This window comes from Symphalangus syndactylus, chromosome 24 (assembly GCF_028878055.3).
Source record: "Symphalangus syndactylus isolate Jambi chromosome 24, NHGRI_mSymSyn1-v2.1_pri, whole genome shotgun sequence".
Lineage (NCBI taxonomy): Eukaryota > Metazoa > Chordata > Mammalia > Primates > Hylobatidae > Symphalangus > Symphalangus syndactylus.
The window spans coordinates 11,453,923-11,469,173 of record NC_072446.2 but is presented as its reverse complement, the minus strand read 5'-3'; the positions used below and the strand labels follow the sequence as shown (position 1 = coordinate 11,469,173).

At 47.7% G+C, this 15,251-nt stretch overlaps 1 long non-coding RNA gene across 2 annotated transcripts; it reads left to right on the top strand.

The window, feature by feature from the left end:
* Nucleotides 1–10,220: 10,220 nt before the first annotated feature.
* Nucleotides 10,221–11,336, top strand: LOC129474128 (uncharacterized). Of its 2 annotated transcripts, none has more exons than XR_008654456.2 (2): nucleotides 10,221–10,487; nucleotides 11,137–11,336. It is a non-coding gene; the product is annotated as an uncharacterized lncRNA (long non-coding RNA). The 2 variants fall into 2 exon arrangements; XR_008654455.2 differs by having other exon boundaries at nucleotides 10,227–10,487; nucleotides 11,165–11,336.
* Nucleotides 11,337–15,251: the final 3,915 nt, after the last annotated feature.

Genomic DNA, 15,251 nt, shown 5'->3' with positions numbered 1-15,251 from the left:
GCGGAAGGAGACCGTGTCCATCTGCAGCCATCGCTGCCTGGCAGATGCCCCGAGTGATTGATGGCACATGCCAGCACAATCTCAGTGTGCATCGCTGTAGGAAACTTAATTGATAACAGAATTGTCAGAAAGGATTCTGGGTGTGTTGCCGGGGTGTATGTTCAAGGCAAATCGAAAGGGAAAGAAGCATTGCTTTGAAATAAAATGCTCTCCCATTATAATTTGTAATATTTCCCGGAGAAATAATCTTCCTAATTTTTTTAACTGAGACTTTAGAAATCAATCTCAGTCAGGTAACAAGGCAGTTCTCAGGAAATAAGATGCATAAAGAGTACACATTTCTAATACCCAAAGACAGTAATGCAATTTGAAATCTCCCAGGAGGGCAGGCCCCGAGCCACAGTGCATTCTAGTCCGTCAGGCCCCGAGCCACGGTGCATTCTAATCCGTCAGGCCCCGAGCCACAGTGCATTCCAGTTTTGGGAAAGCAGACGTGCTCGCAAGGGACTCGAACATGCACTGACGGGTTGACAGGATGAACGGTGCTGGGGGCTGGGGGTGGGGAGGAGCAGGGTGTTGGGGGCTGGCAGGTGGGGAGGAGCAGGGTGCTGGGGGCTGGGGGTGGGGAGGAGCAGGGAGCCGGTGGCGGCAGAGCCACCCTGGCAGCTGAGACCCAGAGGCAAAGACACCGCCCCTGAGCAGCCATGGCCTCAGACCCACTGTCCGGTTATTTCACAAGCCAGGCTGCAAGACTCAGCCCAACACTGCTGGGGTGGCAGCTATTGGCAATGGTTCTTTGTCACCTTCAATAGGATTGACTAGAGCCTGGTCATGTGTCCAGAGCACAGGGAGGTGCCAGTGAGGCTCACGAGGAAGTGAGAGGGGCCGTGGTGCAGGTGGCCCTTCTGCCTGGAAGAGGGACCATGCACCACAGCTCAGCACACGGACCGGGCGTGGTAGAAGCTCCCTGCACCCACACCCTGAGCCGCACCAAGGTCTCCAAGATCTGACGCAAAGTCCAATCCTGGGGAGACCCGTCAGGTCTGGTTTCTCCAAGTTGCGTGCTGCCCACTGCAGGGCGGGCCCCTCAGAACCCCGCAAAGTCTCCTGCGGCTCCCACACGCGCTGCACAGGCCACCCTGGTCTCCTGGAGTCTGCTCAGGTGTGTGCAGGGTGGGCCACCCAGTTGCCCCCAGTTCTCCTGCTGCTCACACCTGCACTGTTCCTGGATGTCTGGAGATGACACGTAGATCCCAATGGTAAAATCCAGTTCAGTAAAAAGGATCCCTTGAATGTATCTGGAAATTTCTCCAGTGCCAGGGTGAGTGCACTGGAGGCCCCGCTGCTGGTCAGCAGGAGGCTTTCCCTGGAATTGGCTGGGTGTGTGTGTATAATTATGAAGAGTGCTGCTCCACTAACAAAAGAGAGCCAGTTTGGACAAAGCTAGTGTATCCCAGAGGGACCTGGAGGTGAGAGGCAAAGCTGGGACTGGTTCAAGGCTCTTAGGCGATTTGGTTATTATGGTGCCCATGTCCATGGTGATGGGCTCGTCTGCCTGCCCTCTGCAGCCTCCCTTTCTTTAATGCCTGGGAAACTGTAGCTCAGGCCTGTGTCACACAGATGTGGGGTTTGCTCAGGGTGAGGAAAGGCATGTGCTGGTCTTTGTCTCCCACCAGCAATCCTGTCTGCACCAAAATACTCCTTCCTGATCTAGTGGTTGATCCGGAGAAGCAAATGTGTGGATCTTGATAAAGGGCTGATTTCACGTGCACGTAGTAATGTGGCATTTTGACAGTGTAGCTAATCCATGAATGTTAAAAATAAAATATGTTTGATCAATGAAGTATTTGTTTGCAGCAGAATAGTCCTGGGTTCAGCCCAACCAACTCTCACGGCTTAATTACTGTCATCAGATTGGTTTCCAGAAGAATACGGGTATTTGGACACGCATCGATCTGGCATCATGGTCACAGGCATTCAGAGATGAGTAGCCGCCTGTCGCCTTTCTAGTCTGTATCGGCAACACGTCAGAACCATCGATGTGAAACCACCTCACATTGATAAGCTGGTGAGCTAAAAATGCCCATGATGGCATGATTGATCATTGCATATTAACTAAGGTTGTTAGAACAGGGAAATATGAGGATTTCACTGCCTCCTCACAGCGCTCAATTTAACAATCCATCTTCATTTCCCTTGTGTTTCTTCTTCTAGGCCTGTTTTTTTTTTCTTATCCTCAATTAATTACAGTCAGTTAGATGATGAACACAATGAGTTTCACGGTATACCTGAAGAGACCTGCTCTTGGGGAGACTGTCTCAATGCAAAAATGTAGCAGGCTAGTTCCGGAAGATTTAGTTTCTGCTGGCAGGAACCTGGGAGCTTGGAAGAAGGAGCCAAGAGCCATCACAAGCATGTCCCCGAGGCATTCAAACCGGAGACAAAGAGCCCTGCCCTAGCTCACTCTGTGATGCTGGTTTCTGAGCACAGGTATCCTTCGTGTCCTTGGACTGGACAACACGGAAGGGAGCGGGGCTGGGTCCCACTTGGTTTTAGCAAGGAAGGTCATATAGCAGGTTGCCTGTTTCTACACATTTCTCTCAGTTTGTGGGATAGAGTTTTCTGGGCCCTGGAGGAAGGACAAGAAGTCAAACTCAAAACTGCTGAGTAAGTGGAGGGTGAGAGGGGCCTGAGTTCCATGACGTCGGTGGCCCCAAATTATTTCAGCTTGGTCTGTGTTTCCTTGGTTATGTTTCCTCTGATGTAGTGCCATCCTCTATTCTAGGAATATTCCCTTGAAACATAATAAGGAAACTCCACTGAAGCCTCCCATCAGATTCATTGTTTCTTTCAGTACACTTTTATTGGGCCCCTACTGTCTGCACAGAGCTGCAGGAGGGGCTGTGGACATGCGGAGGGACCCCAGGGACCTGTTCCCCAGACACAGCAGCGGATATGGGAACAGGCCCTGGAAGAAGACTCTCTGATCTTGAACGTGAGTTGCTCATTTCACAGCTCAGATATGGTTTGGCAGTGTCCCCACCCAGATCTCATCTTGAATTGTATGCATAATCACCATGTGTCATCGGAGGTGCCAGGTGGGAGGTAATGAAATCATGGGGGTGGGTTTTTCTCATGTTGTTCTCATGATAGTGGATAAGTCTCATGAGATCTGACGGTTTTATAAATGAGAGTTCCCCTCCACATGCTCTCTCTTGCCTGCCACCATGTAAGACATGCCTTTGCCCCTCCTTTGCCTTCCACCATGATTGTGAGGCCTCCCCAGCCATGTGGAACTGTGGGTCCATTACACCTCTTTTTCTTTACAAATTACCCAGTCTCGAGTATTTCTTCACAGCAATGTGAAAATGGACTGATACAGCCCCCGAGCCTCAGTTTCCTTCTCTGTAAAGTGGAGGTAGGGATAGTGCATGTTATCATGGTTGTGCAGATTTAATGAGATCGTCTTGCATATGAAAAGCCCAGTATAGCACCTTACCCCTGGTGGCTGCTCAATAAAGATCGTCAGCGAACGTTAATTAGGGAAGACAAGCCCCATCCCAGTGACAACAGTGCAAAGCAGGAAGGGGTTAGAGCCACAAACAGAGCACTGGTAATGGATCCGCAGTTTCCAAAGTGTGACCCACAACAGCTGCGTCACAAGGGAATGTGTTATAAATGCAAATTCTCAGGCCCCACCTGAACTTGCTGACTCAGAAGCTCTGGTTGGGGGTAGCGGGGGCAGCTCTGTGTGCACTGCCCTGCAGGGTATTCTGATACTGGTTCAAGCCTGGCAGCTGCTGTGATAACCTCCTACAGCTGGAGACTGGAAGGAGAGAGTGCCCGCTGCTGGGGGACCCTACAAGGTTCCCTGAAGGAGGTTGCAAGGGGACAGAGTGAGAGGGGGCTTGGCAGTTCAGAGAGAGAGAAATAAATTATGTAACCATTAGGTTTGTCGCTGAGTTTCCAACGTTTTCGCATCGAAGTTGTTGGGTGTCAGGATTTTCCCTGAGCCCTTCTCATCCCACCAGGCTGTGCAATGGTGCTGAGCACTGTGAGGTCCTCTGGGGCAGCCACACTTGTCTGTATTTCCTGTAGTGCTGGGAACTCATGGGGGCCAGGGTCAGAGACTGTAGCAGCTCTGTGACAAATCTGCTGAATTTAGCAGCCAGGACAACACAAATATATTATCTTACAGTTCTGTAGGTCAGAAGACAGACATGTGTCTCCCTGGGCCCAAATCAGTGTGTCTTCAGGGCAGCCTTCTTTCTGGAAGCTCAAGGAGAGAACCCATTTCCTCGCCTTCTGCAGCTTCCAGAGCCCCCTTCCTCCACCTTCAAAGCCAGCACTGCACCTCTCAGTGCTGTTCCCACAGTTCCATCCCCCTGGCACCCTCTGACCCTGCCTGTCTTCTGCCTCCTGCCTATGAGAACCATGGAGATCATGGTGGGCCCACCTGGGTAACCGAGTATAACCTCCATCTCCAGGTCAGCTGCTCAGCAAGCATAATTCCATGTGCAGCCTGAATTCTCCTTTGTCACGTAAGGCAGCACACTCAATCCACAAGTTCCAGTGATTAGGACATGGACATCTTTGAGGTGCATCATTCTGTCCACACAGGGACCATGTTCCTCTCCATCTGTTAGCCTGGTGCCCCAACGGTGTAGGGTGGTGACTAAGAGTGAGCATTTGTGAGGCAGATCCATCTGAGTTCAGTTTGCGATCCCCTGCTTTTCCTTGTGTGGCCTTAGGCAAGTTTCTACACTTCTCGGAGACTCTGTGGTCTCATCTGCAAACCAGCAATGACAGTAGAACCTACAGCACAGGGACATTATGCCAAAATCTTGCAATGCCCTTGTCACTGTGTTATTGTGACCATTGGTAGGAAAATTAGAGCTCGCCTGCTCTGACCCCATCTCCTATACCCACCATCTCTCTGTCACCTCTGGCAGGTGGTACAGTGGGGCAGACTGTCTCCTGGCCAGCAGTTTCTCCCCATCCTCTGGCCACACCGCCCATGCTGCTTGAGAAGACAGCCTGGTGCCATGCTAAGCCACATGGAGTGGCTGTAACTGACCACACACTGAGTCCCAGGATGGGCCATGATGGACTGGAGCCAATCAGTGGATCCCAGACCTCTGACCAAAACCATGTGTCCTGGATGGGATCCTGTCCACCCAGCCATGGAAGCACAAGTCTGGAGCCCACACACCATGTCTCCAGAGCCTGAGTTGGCCACAGACACAATGGAGAAACTTCGAGTGAAGCTGATGTTGAAAAAGGTGGGGGAGAGAGTCAACAGGAGCTCAACCATGTCTTCAAAGACCGTTGTTCAAGCTTCTAGATCCAGCCTTGCCTGAAGGCAGCACTACCTGGGGATATTTATGTAGACGACCCAGTGACCGTGGATTCTCTTTCACTTGCTGCACAAGGAGTCTGGTCTTTCAGTTCTATTCAATCATCTCCCAAAATAGCACATCTCCTATGGACAAGATTGAAGGGGATACCTTCTAGTCAAGGAAGGCTGCATCCATGTGGCTGCAAGTCATTTCCTAAAACTTCGTTCTTCTAAAGCAAAACAAAACAAAACAAAAATCCAGCTCATTTGTTTCACAGGAACTTACTAAGCGCCCTCCTCTTTTGTTCTGAAGCCTTCAAATATTTTTAAATCATTGTCCTTTCTCTTGACCTCCTCTCTTCTGTCTTCATATGACCAGTTTCTTTACTCAGACCCCACATAACTTGGCTTGTAGATCTCCCATCACCACAGTTAGACTCCTCCTCCAAATGCCACTTTTCCAATCTCCTTTTAAAACTGTGAAGTCCCCAGTAACATTGGCTGGCACATAAACCCACTCTGGATGTGGCCAGATGCAGCTGATTCTAGTGACATGTTGTGTCTGTTGATGTCTGACTGCAACTTAATGTGAAGCAATGGTTCATGCTGACGGGATATCCGAGTGGGAAGGCACCCTGGTCAAGAGGGCTCTGCACTTGTGATTTTGCGTGACATATACTTGCTACTGACGGCTCTTGACGCCATTGGGAACCACCAGCAGGAACAGACACGCAGTTACGCAACCATATCCTTTTTGTCCAGTGCTCCTGGCCAGCCTCAGACAGTGACCCAGCCCTGAGTTGTCAGAGTGGATGGTCAGCAAGGTGTCAGCTTGGATTTCTCAAAGCAAGGCTGATATGGTTAGGCTTTGTGTCCCTACCCAAATTCCATCTTGAATTATAATCCCCACAATCCTCACCTGTCAAGGGCAGGACCCAATGGGAGATGACTGGATCATGGGGGAAGCTTCCCCCATACTGTTCTCATGATAGTGAGTGAGTTTTCAAGAGATCTGATGGTTTTATAAGGAGCTCTTTTCCCTTCACTCATACACACTTCTCTTGCCTGCTGCCATGTAAGACATGCCTCTTCCCCTTCCGACAAGATTGTAAGTTTCCTGAGGCAACCCCAATGCTGTGGAACTGTTAGTCTTTTCTTTATAAATGACCCAGTCTTGCATATGTCTTTATAGCAGTATGAAAATGGACTAATACAAAGGCCATCTCACCACCCCTTGCTTGCATGGGCCATTGATTTGGACTTACCATCAGGGCCCAGCGGCCCTGGCCGGGCATCCCTTGGACCACTCCTCACACTGCCCAGGCTGGACAGGACACAACCCTGGAAAGTCCCAGCTCCCTCTCCACACAGCTGCTAGGCTTATGAACTCTGAAAGGTATAGGCCTCCAAGAGCCTCCATTCGGCCCTCAATAATGAGAGGGGGAGAAGAGCCATCTCTCAGCCCACAGCTGGAAGGAAGTGGGCTTCATATTCATTTGCACAGCTCCTCTCAAGCTGGCCATTCCTCTCAACCTGGCCCCTTCTTTTTTCAAGTAGCAAGGAAAAAGGCTGAGAGAGCCAGGAGATGGAGGCTTTTAGTAGATCTTTAAAAGGGGCAATTTTGTTTCATTTATCTGAAAAGTCACACCGTGCATGGTGAAGGGGGAAGAAGGAGAAGGGGAGGAGAAGGAGGACTCGTGGAGGATGGCTGGCACCCGGGAAAGAAGATCCCCTCACCCTCTGGCTCCATGAGTGGGTTCCAGGACATTCTGAAGGAGGTGACTCTCCGTGACTCGAGCTGAGCCTGCTCATCTCAGTGTCTGGTGTGCATGATGTTTCTCTTATTTGCTAGGTTCAAAACTTTGTGCCCACAGCTTCTTTGCTGGCTCTTTCACATGTCTGCCCAGGGCCCAGCACCTGCCATATCTGGAGAGCTTTCTGACCCCCACATTCCTATCACTTCATTCAGTTCTCTGCTCACTCATCACCTCACTATTGAGCCCTTTCCCCAGCCCCCATGCCTAGCCCCATCCAGCCTTCCTCACCCATAGTGAGCTCTGCCTGCGCTGGCTCCTTGTATAGACTGGCTTCTTTCCTGGGCGGCCAGAGCAGTCTGGTTCAAGGTATAAGACTCTCCTCTGCTCTGTAACTGCTGTTGTTGCGGGGCCTAACTCGAACCCCAGGTACAAAACAACCAGGACATTCAGCCACACACATGAGGCTATGCCCTGCACAGCAACCCGTGTATAGAAGTCTCCTGGAGCTTTCGTAACCAATGACCACATGGGGAAGTATATCCCCCTCCCCGTTCTGGAGGCTAGAAGTCTGAAATCAAGGAATCAGCAGGGCCATCCTCCCCACAGAGGTTCTGTGGGAGGACCGTTCCTGGCCTCTTCTAGCACCAGCGGCTCTTGGTGTTCCTTGGCTTGGACACGTCACTCCAATCTCTGCCTCCATTTCACATGGTTTTTTCCTCTTCCTTCCCTGTCTCTGCTCTGTGTGTCTATTTTTATTTTTTTATTTTTTTGAGACAGGGTTCTGCTCTGTCACCAAAGCTGGAGTGCAATCCAGCTCATTGCAGCCTCAAACTCCCAGGTGCAATCATGGCTCACTGCAGCCTCAAACTCCCAGGCTCAGGTGATCCTCCTACCTCAGCCTCCCAAACAGCTGGGACTACAGACGCATGCCACCATGCCCAGTTAATTTTTTTTCTTTTAAAGATGGGGTCTCGCTATATTGCCCTAGCTAATCTCAAGTTCTAGGGCTTAAGAAATCTTCCTGCCTTAGCCTTCCAACATGCTGGGATTAAAGGTGTGAGCCACTGTGCCCTGTCTAAAAGGATACTCGTCATTGGATTTAGGGTCCACCTGGAGGATCCAGGATGATTTCATATCAAGATCCTTAACTTAATCACCTCGACAAAAACTCTTTTTCCAAACAAGGTCACATTTACAAGTTCTTGGTATTAGCACACATATCTTTCTGGGGATCACCATATACTTATAAATAATAAAATTGTGGACATTGCATAAACACTGATGGCATGCCAGTCAAAGTGTTACATACTTCACTTTTGTTTGCTCATTTGATCTGATAGTCCCTATACCATATCTCCCCCCGCTCCCAACAGGGAGTTGCACTGGACTTCCAACAAGGAAGAGAGGTAGCCTTATCCCCATTTCACAGATAAGGAAACTGAACATCAAGGAAGGTACAACCAGCAGGTGGCAAATACCAGAACTCAGATGCATGTCTTGCAGGCTTCCAAGGCTGTGCTCCCACATACCCCGCAGCAACTGCCTTGCAGATGAAGGGGCTGGGGCTCAAAGGCTTGCCCAAGGTCCCATGGCTGAGAAGTGATGAACAGAGCTGAAATTCCACTGCTTCCCATTCCAGGCTCTTGCTGCTATAAGATGCCTCCTCCTCAGGGTCCAAAGCAGTTGGAGCAGCCTCTGGTCAGATGGCACCATGTGCTGGGTTACAATGCTGAAAATCTTCCCTCCCTTTTTCCCGGGGCCACTTGCCTCATCCCACTGAAGTAGGGCTTGGATAAGTAGCTTGTTCAGGCCAATGGAACATAAGCAGAGACAACATGCCAATCCTGAGCCAAGCCTACAGGGCATCTGGTGCTTCCTCATGGCCTGTTGAGTTCCTACTGTTACCACAAGACACCATGCCCTGGGGAGCCACTAATTCAAGGATAATGGAAGGCTCAAGGAGCAGAACTCAACTCAAATCACAGCCTGGAGCCTGGAACCTAGAGCCAGGAGCTGGGAGTCCGGAGTCCAGCCTAGCCCAGCCATGGTGCCATGCAACTCTCTTACTGGCTCATAAGTGAGAAATGCATGTTGTTTTCAGTCTCTGGGTTATGGAAAGATTTGTTACTCAGCATTATTATAGCATTGCTAACTGATACAGATAGGTCTAAACTTGGATGGATGGTTAACAAATATGGAATATATCTTTAGAATAATGGATTATTCTCTGATTCAGAAAGAATATACAACATAAAATCCAAAATAGATGGCCCCATGCTAACTGAAACCAGTATTCAAGCTAGCTCTTTATAATTTAAAAGGAAATTGGAATTTGAGATGGGACAGGCGTTTTTCATTTGAGGTATTTTGAGTGGAAGCATCAAGATCTCCAAAAACGTACTTCTCACTTTTTAAAGCTTTTGTTTACACCTAACACTAAACTGTTGCTAGAATGAAACATCAATTGACAACCTGGTCCAGTCAATGAAGAATGTTCAACTTACATGTAAATACATGTACAAACACGGGCCTTCTATTCAGTCAGTCTCAATTGAAAACTTTCTTCTCAAAATTCACTCTAATATGGGGATTGTGTTTATTTATGAGGGACAGCTAATTTGCTTTCTTCCTTTAATAAAATAATTAAAATATTTTGCTCTCTGAGTTGTATTTTTTCAGGGTAATCCTTTCATTAAAAGTCATTTAATATCCTTCTGTTCCGTTATCTGCTACATTTCAACTTTTGTGTTTTCTCTGCTCTCCTTGTCTTCTGTCATATTTCTCATTAAATTTCCCCTTTTTGTTCTTTTGTTATGATGGCTTATTTTCTGCCCTAAAACAAGCTTTGAACTTAAAAACCTGAAAAGCATTTTATTTGGAATAAAAGAATCCACAGTGTCACACATTTGTCAGCTAATGTGTTCCTTCTTATGCTTTGTTTTAATTTTTCAGAGTGATTGTTTATGAACGAGGCCTTTGGTTTCTTGGAGGCTCATTTGGTCTTTCTACCCATTCTTCACAGAAAATGATAATCCTCTGATAACATAATCATCACCATAGCAACCGGAGGCGATGTCACAAACAGGATTATGACTTAAGAGCCCAGATTTGCATCTCACACCCACTACTTACGCGCCAGGCACCTCTTTGGATGCCACTCCACAGCCTCGTGTGTTAAGAGGCACACAAGAGCTGCCTGATTGGCTCCCAAGCTGAGAACCAGGAGACGGGAGAAATCATAGTGAAATCTGAACCCGACGTAGCCCTGTCAGCATCACACGCACACTCAAAGCAAAATGGCCTGCTCTTCAATGTAGTTTAGTTTAGTTCAATTGCCCTGCCCACCCCCTCCTGACCCTCCTGCCGCTGAGGGGTGGTGTTTGAAAGCACAGGTGAGTGCTTCATAGGCGCTGGGTGTGTGGTCTAATTCTGGGTTCCTCAATCTATTAACAGCTTGGGAAGAACAGATCAGAGGAGTGATGCTCACCTGGGTTTGGATTCCTCCTTTAGCCTTTGACAAGTTACTTAACTGAGTAAATCCTCAATTTCCACCATGATAAAGGAAAGATAGTGTGTGACTATTATGTTTTTATTCTGGATTGAACTACTCAGTGTATTCACAAGGCCAGTGAAGGCAGCACAGGGAAGTTAGTGTGGGCTGGTGCTGTGCTCATCAAGTCCACAGACACCTTAGGGGTTGTCAGGGTATTATCTGGGTCTTCCAGGTATCCCAGTGGTTTGGTTGGTGATTGCTCACCCATTTCACAGATGGCAAAACTGAGGCTTACAGAGTTTCCCGTGATGCTCCAGTTCACAGAGCTAAAAGGAGTAGAGTGATGGCTCAGACGCGGGCCTCCCAGCTCAAGTTCTGTGCTCTGGACAGAAAGTCTGGGTGACCCTGAAGGACGGGGCAGCTGTGCAGGGACAGGATAGGCCCATCCTGGAAGGCTCATTGGCTAAGGGAAAGAGGGTACAGGGCAAATAATTCCCTTTCATCCATCCATCCCCACTATTGCTCCTAAACTTCCCTTCCACCTCCAGCTTCTTTCCTCTCTTCTCCTTGGGACAGCAACGGCACAGAGAGTGGGCCACCATCTCTTACTGCCCACTCAACCGTTGCTGGATACTGATTATTTCAGCTCTACATAGAATTCAAGAACTATATTTGGATCTGCTTCAGAACAGTAATCCCCACAGCCTTAAAACATGCAAAATAAAAATAAATTAATCATCCATCAGCATTTTATGGTACATTTATAATTTTATTTAAATGTTTAATATCATAAAACAAGCTTGGCTCATGGAGAAAACTGTTGATTTCATGAGAAGAAATTGCTCTCTTTTAAATGAAAGTAAATACTCTTTAGGGCATCCCTAGAGAGGAAATGAAGGAAGCTGTTCCCAAGTTGGCCAAATCTGGCAATTATTCTTTCAAAGGCAGCAATGTGTCACAGCAAAATGTGACAATTCCCTCAAGTGGCCAGTGGGACTGATTTATGAGCAAAAGCAAAGACATTGTTCCTCCAAACGACTTTTGAGTTACTAATTCCCTGAGAGGGAAGATCATGGAAGGAGGGGGACCCAGGAGGCTCAGGGGTCCAGACCAGCTCTGAAAAGGACCTGTCTGTCACCTTTCCTCAGGGTTCTGTTATTTTGAATGGCAGATCACCATCACCTTCAAGCTCTGGCCTTGTTCTCTGATTGGTCATTCTTAGAGAGAGATAGGCTGCCCATTAAGACCCATTGTTCTGACTCTGAAATGAAGGAAAATGAAGCAATTAACATTTTGGCAGTGGGCAGAATTAATCATGCTTGACCATTTTTATTTAAGTTCTCCCCCAAAATGCAGCACCAAAAGGCACTTATTAGTTCACACAAAGAGGCATCTCTGAACAGCAAACACTCAATTATTTCGAAGTTTACTGTTGAGAAAACTGCAAAAGAAAATATGCATTCAACAGACACATTCTGAAAGGTCTTATAAAAATGAGGCTATTTTCACAGTTTCTAAGGCATATCCTATAATTTTGTTTTTTAATCATTGCAACCTACTGGATTCAATATTGGATTCTTATTTCTACCTCTCCAAACCCTCATCATAGTCTTCTGGCCATTCAGCAAAATACATTACTTTGCAAAGCTGAATGTAAGCATAGACATCATACATTCAGCTTTGCAATGTCTTACCTCCACTGTCACAAAATTAGGTAGCACCTCAGATCAGGTTAAGGAGAAATGACACATGAGATCTGTAGACTGTCTTTCTCTTTCCCATGACCATAGTGGTCAAGTGGTTGCATTGATTACCTGATTAATGGCCTCCTTGTATTCCTGTCACACTGACTCTGGGCTTGCTCAGCCAGGGGACTTTCTTTGGCCAATGGATGTCAGCAAATGTGACCCAAGCCAAGTTCTGAAAAGATATTCACTCTTTTTGACCTCTGCCACCACCAAGAGAACCATATATTCAGGGTTGCTTGACAGAAAAATAAGCTAAAAGATTTATAGAGGAGAATGGACTGGTCCAGAGCCACCCTGGACCAGAAGCCCCCAACAAGCATGCAGCTGATTGCAGCACAGCAAGCCACCCCAGCAGAGGCAGCTGAGCCTGGCTCAGATAAGCAGAACTGCCCAGCCAATCCAAAACTCAAAGAAAAATAGTGAATGGTAGTTCTTTCAAGCCATTCAGTGTTGGGATAATTTGTTATGTGGCACCATTGAGGCAATAGGTAGCTGATACAAACCTAACCCCAGCTGCCATTCATTAAGCACATGTTATGTGTCAGGGATGGTGCTTTGTAAAGTTGACACTTTACAGACTCAACTCTGATCTGCCCAGTGATGCCACCATTCAAGTGTCATTATTCTCATTTACATAGATAAGGACACATGCCTTACACAGTAGAGTTCAGTAAGCATGTGAGAAGCTATGTTTGGACTCACAGCAGTCTCCCCTTCCCTCAAGTCACCTGCCTCCACCGTGACAGTCTTCCCTGAATCCCTGGCTCTGGTGCCCCGCCCTGAGCATAAACAGGTCATCGTGTGAATACCAGCAACCTCATGTTGACCAGGAAGGACTAAGCCATGCCTCTGATCTGTTGACACGTCATATGACCTGTCCTGGAAATGCTCTATGGGCATGAGCAAAGCCCACCTTGAATGTCTAAAAATAACCGTGGGCCAGGAGTTCCTATCTGCAGCCACTCATCAGCATTTTATCCTCCCAGCTCACACACTCATCACACTGTAAAATGGGACTGCTCCAAACAAACCCATACAAGGCAGATGCCCAGCCCACCACTCACGCCCAGTGATAGGGGAAGCGAAGGTCACTCTCCCACAGCAGGCCTCCCCCTGAGATCACCCTCTTCTGGCATAAATAGAGTGTACATGTGATGGACCAAATTCATCCAACTCTCGTTCTGAATGTCCTCCTAGCAGAAGCTGGCTACTCTTAGCTAAATTCTGCTTTGTTCCCTGATAGGCACTGACCTGGATGCCACGAAAGGGCCAGGAGCTTACCAGTCCTTCTCACTGTATCTGCAGCTTTAAGCATGATAAGAAATACAACAAGTGTTTGTAGATAATGAATGGTCTAAATGTACATATGGGGAGTTTTACGAGCAACGCGTCACAACTCCAGCACACACTTATTTGCATCTATTAGTGTTTCTTGACTTTGGTTGCACACTAGAATCATCTGAGCTGTTCTGAAAAGCACAAACACACAGCCCCTATCCTGGAGCAACAAAACATCCTGGGCTATTTGATGGATTCCTGAGTAGAGCTATTGCTTGAATTCTCTCTGGGTCAATCTGATGTGAAGCCAGGGTTGACGGCTACCGTTCTCTCCTATTTCAATTTAAACACAGAATTTTAGCCAACTCCTTTCTAATCCTCACAATGTGATGTCATCTCTCCAGGGAGATCTTGCATAGTGTTCCCAGGTGAAGGCCCAGCAAAACTTGCGGCAAGAGGAAGTAAAAATCCTGCCCCCGCCCCTTCTATCCATGCCTGCAGGCGGCTTCACAAACTTGTTTTCCCTGCAGCTGCTTGCACATGTAATGGCTTCTAGGATAACCAATGAGCTGGAACCAGTAAGATGTGGCTGGGGGAGGGGGCTTCTCATCTGTCAGCTGGGGAGCCTCGTGGGGCCTTACATGGACTCAGCTTCTTACCAGTCCCAGAAGAGCACCCCAACGGCTCTGGGATTTTCAACTCTGAAGCATAAGGTGGGAACCCGGCAGCAGGCTGGACCCTCCGGCCCCCCTCCCTGTTGTCCTCCATGAGCTCCTGGGCCCGTTAGTCTCAGAGCAAAACCACAGCTGGTGGGACTTATCCGATTTTGACAGCATGTTGATTATGAATATTGTCCCTTTCAGGCAAGTTAATGAAGCATCCAATTCACACCAGCTTTTATCTGTCAGAGACACACCAGCAAGCAAGGTAGAGACACCAAGCCAAACCCTGATGTGTAAGTATGAACTTCATGTTAATTAGGAAGCGGAAGAATGTGTGGGTTTCTCTAATGCAAATTCATCATACTAAGTCAGCTGATTCAAATGCTCTCAACCTGAGCTTCGGGTCATTTTTGGTAGCTGTAAGGCCATCTGAGGCAGAGGCATTGAACCTGACCTTGAGAGTGTCCTTGACCACTTGACCAAGAGGCCAGAGACTCTACAAGTGTGCTCAGGCCAGACAGCTAACTCAACTTGTGCCTGGCAGGAAGACTCAAGATGCCAGCTTCTCCCCTAAACCTTGTGAACATGCAACCATTTTAAACTACAAAAACAGCAATTTCAACCAAAACACTGGACCATTGCCTATTTTACTGGAAATGTCTCTCTTAGAGTACGATGGAAAGAGGATTGGGTGTAAGAGACCTGGCTGCAAGGCTCACCTCCACTAAGTAGCCATAGACATTTTGGCCACTAATGTGCTGTGAGTCACCTTATTCCTCTGGTCCACAGCTTCTTCATCTGGGAAAGGAAGACATTGGATTGTAAAGTAAGAATAGCCCACATTTTTTAGCCTTTGCAATATGCTAGGCAATGTGCTAATCACTTAATTATTAAAGAGACAATTAACATTGAAAAGTAGTTATTAACTCTTCAATACCCCAGGAGGTGGAGACCGTCGTTAATCCCGTTTATCAG